Here is a 4,385-nt window from a genome sequence, read left to right as displayed (position 1 = left end):
GAACCAAACGAAAGCAACAGCAAGTACGTAATATTTTCAGACCACAACAGAATAGCTGCCTAACCAATTCTGTTGATAAATATGACACAAGTAGTAGTAGGAACCAAGATGATAAAGAGATTGACTTACAAAACTTGCAATTCAAACCATAGATAATTTGCTTGCATTCTCAGTCATATTGACGAGGAAAACGAAAACAAAAAAAAAACACCTAAAGACTAGCAGGTTTGCAAATAAAATTGTAGAATTATTCAAAAGTAAAATTACCCATGAAACGGTTATATGATCAAGCCTACAAGTCAATCAGGTATATACAAAAAAACACTCTCGGTGATAGAAATCTGATCCAGAAATATTCATAGGTAGTGGACTTAAAAAAATCACCTGTGCAGCTTGTTGATTCCTTTTGGACAATAATGCTCGTTTCTTAGTTGCATTATCCTTCAATGCTTTTGTAGTAATAAAACTAACTGTCGTATTCCCTCCTTTGTTTTGGGCTGTTTGTGACTTATTCACTGCACTACTTCTAGTTGTGCGAGTAGTACTTGTACCTGCCGCTGCAGTAGCTGTGAGTTGTGTTAGCGGCGGGCTTCTACCTGGGTTATCCTACGAATCAATAGTTAGAGGGAAAATTATGCCCCATACTATGGACTATCACATGATAACATTAAACACTCTTTAATTCTCAAACTACCTGCTGATGTGAATTTCTTCACTTTCTATAGTTGTTACATTTCCATCCACCATGTTTGTTGCAGCAGCAACCTCTGCAATTTGTCCCCCATCTTTATTAGCCTGCATTTAAATTTTGGTCATAAAAATCATGAGTGCAGTTTGAAAGTACAAAAATGATGTTGTTCACGCGTTCAAATTTCAGCAGATATGCATAATGTCTACACCAAAACAACGCCTTTGCAATATATGAGAAATAAACTACTACCAGCATGGTTTGTAGCCAACTACCTGAGCCATTGATTTTAGTTCAACAAACTATTAAAAGATTAAACCAGCGGACAAGTATAGAACCTAGAGACACATAAACACATTAACTAAATCTATTGGGCAAGTTAAGATTTTACATTACTATTACCTGTTGTAATGATGCTTGTCCTTGTGCTGCTTGCAACATTGACATAAACTCTTGCCTAAATGCTTCTCTATCGGCCTCTATTGCCTTCATCATTTCTTCCATCTGACGCCTATGTTCTTCCATTTTGGCTTCCCTTTCAGCCTCTTGAGATTCAATTCTTTCTTGTAGCTTTGAAAACACGTCCACGAGTGCCGCATCCTAACAGATGCGGTACTGGTATTCCTCAGACAATAGCTGCCTTCTAGTTGGGTACCTTGCCAAGTATCCATTAGCAAGGATCTTGGTTGATTTGCATTTTCTTGTTTCCTTGTAGGCTGACTGGAAAATCTGGTTTTTTCCACGTCTGAGATGATGTTTGCATCTCCATTTGTTTCCCTCTCTGAAATTTTGCTGCTTGCATTATCCTAACAAAGAGAGTACAATAAAAGTAGTTCATTGAAAATGAAATTGTAGGCATTCACTTTGCATCACTTAATAAGGTTTGTACAAACTGTATACTCACATAGATGTCCCTAGATTCTTGGCTTGTCCATCACCCATTCTTACTGTGCGTCAACATAAAATGCTCCAAATTATTTGGCTCATCACCGGTTACTGGGTCCCTCTAATTTGGCAAGAATGTAACAAATTAGCGATATTTCATCATGCAAGGAAGCATGGGCATGTGCTTCTAAAGTTATTACCTGCTCATAGCTACACTGAGAAAAAGACTTTGATCCTATTAGATGGTGTATCTTTACATTCTGCCGATTCTAAGAATTATTGCTGCTAATCCTCTACACAAGGAGTTGATTCTAAAAAAATAGTGCAGTGCTCGAAACATAGCCTTTATTTCATTAAGTTCAATTGGTAAGAATAAAATAAATGTCATCAAACCTAAAATTCTTCACTGCCAAAATACAACACCATATAGTGCCATTCAACAATGTCCAACTCTTCTAGCTTGTGTCTCATTCTCTCGTCATAGGTGGTGTACGACCGGTACATAGCACTAAATGTTGAGCACCATCCTTTGTAACGCTCATTTGCGATGGTCCATATCTTTTTTCTGTTTTTCTCGTTATCCTCAATGTCCCACTTATGCTTTTCAACATTAAACATAAATACTAGGTCACTTCTTAAATAATTTGGTAACAAAAATGTGCACACAACCAAAAACAAATCAACAGCTTACCATCATATTAGATGCTATTGATTTTTTTACATCTTCGTGGATATCTCTCCATGTTCGCACTCCAATGAGTGGTGCTTTTTTCCTTGTAAACACTACTATTTCATCAGTAAATGTGCGTGTGTTCTCACCTGCAGCTCCTCCAAGTCTAGAGAATTGGAGTTTAAGCTTATGACTGCCCTGCCTAGATCTCTTGTGGGTGGCTGTCAATCCTTTCACGGTACCTCGTGCCTTCCTCTTTTGGAAGTCTTGTCAATCAAAACAATATACAATGCAAAAGATTAAATAAAATCATTTACATAGAGACAACTGAACTGAACCTCAAAATAAAATCACAATAAGCATTACTTACTATTTCCCTATGTTTTCTCACGCGCGAGCATGAGATGGTAGGTTCAGAGGTGGTGTTGGATTGCTATCTTGTCTTGAATTAAGTAAATCTATTTGATTCCTACGGTTGTCATATGCACCTGCAGACAATAGGTCACATGTGTAAGCTATAAATGGTTCGTGAAGGACTGATAATAATTTTGGGAAAAATTATTATATTACTAATATCATCGAGTTGTCCTTGCACTCTTAACCATTCTTTGTAAGTCTTGACTGTGTCTTCCCTGTATATATCTTTAAAATCTATGAAAACCATACTGATATTAGTGATGTGGCCATTGCAATATAATATAATATAATATAACCATTTAAAATAGGGCAGCAACATAACTTACCCATGCATTGGTGCTCTTCCTGCATATTGTGAAGCCACACCTTGTAATCATCAATTGACTCATGTGTGGAGTCTTCACTAATTGATGCCATTCTTGGCAATTTAATGGGTGTTATCTCTACATTTTGCTCTGTTATTTGATCCCTTGACAATACTAATCTAACCTCCCTCTCCTCCACATTACTTGATAACATTGCATTTGCATCAACATCATATTCGATCTCGTTTAGTGTTGCTACAGCATTACCACATCTCCTCTTATAGTACAAGTAGTCCCTGGCACCATACCCCAAATTTGATTTCATTGTTATTAAGTTACCAAATGTGATCGAATCCCTGTCTATTGTATATTGAGCAAATTCTTGTCCCCCCTGGTTCCCCCTTGCAAATGAAAGACATAGTCCATGTCTGTTCCGAGCTATCACAGAATATAATGAGAAACATATTACACAAGTGATGAAACAATATTTAAAGTGCAGTGAAAAAACTACTAAGCTAAATCAATGGCGCGACAACATCTTCTGGCAAAATCTTTCTGATGACTAAGGGTAATAGTCTCTGTAGAATAATATGGTAGTCATGAGTTTTGAGTCCAGATACCTTGCATGCATTTACCTCAACACATCTCCTTATATTAGAGCTAAACCCATCATGCATCTTCGCTCCCTGTAGAAATTGACATAAACTTTTTTTACCATCCTTATCTAAAAAGTACAAGGCTAGTGGTAAGGTATAATTATCTTCATCAATCATAGGGTGCTGATCTTGCCTTATCCCTAGCTGTTCCATGTCAAGCCGGGCCTTCTCGTTGTCCTTACATTTACCTTCAATTTCAAGCAAAGTACCCAATATGCTCTTGCATATGTTTTTCTCAATGTGCATCACGTCCAAATTATGCCTTATGAGCAAAGAAGACCAGTAAGGGATCTCAAAGAAAATACTCTTCTTCCTCCAATTGTGCCTTCTTTTATCTTCATCACGCTTCCTCTTTTTTGATGCCGCCTTTCCAAAACTCACTTGATCAAAAGTTTTGTACTGCTCCAATACCTGTTGACCAGACAGTGGTACTGGAGCCTCCCTGGTTTCCACCTCATTGTTGAAGCTGATCTTGTTCATGCACCATGGATGGTCTGAGGGAAAAAATGACTATGTCACATGTAGCAGTGTTTGTTCCCAAATTTCAACCACAAATAATTTGTATCCTTGTAGTAGTATGGACATGCAAATTTTCCTTTTGTGCTCCAACCAGAAAGCATCGCATATGCAGGAAAGTCATTAATTGTCCAAAGCAAAATAGCATGTAGTTTAAAATTCTTCTTTACCTTATCATCCCATGTATCAATACCCTTTTCCCAAAGCTCCTTCAACTCATCAATGAGGGGCCTCAAATATACATCAAT

The 4,385-nt window shown here is 37.4% G+C and overlaps 1 pseudogene; it reads right to left on the bottom strand.

Annotated features, from left to right (window-relative positions):
* Positions 1–286: 286 nt before the first annotated feature.
* Positions 287–4,101, bottom strand: LOC136488599 (uncharacterized; annotated as a pseudogene).
* Between the last annotated feature and the right edge of the window lie 284 nt (positions 4,102–4,385).

Source organism: Miscanthus floridulus, chromosome 10 (assembly GCF_019320115.1).
Source record: "Miscanthus floridulus cultivar M001 chromosome 10, ASM1932011v1, whole genome shotgun sequence".
Lineage (NCBI taxonomy): Eukaryota > Viridiplantae > Streptophyta > Magnoliopsida > Poales > Poaceae > Miscanthus > Miscanthus floridulus.
Note: the sequence above shows the minus strand (reverse complement) of the source record. Positions and strands in the feature narration are given on the sequence as shown.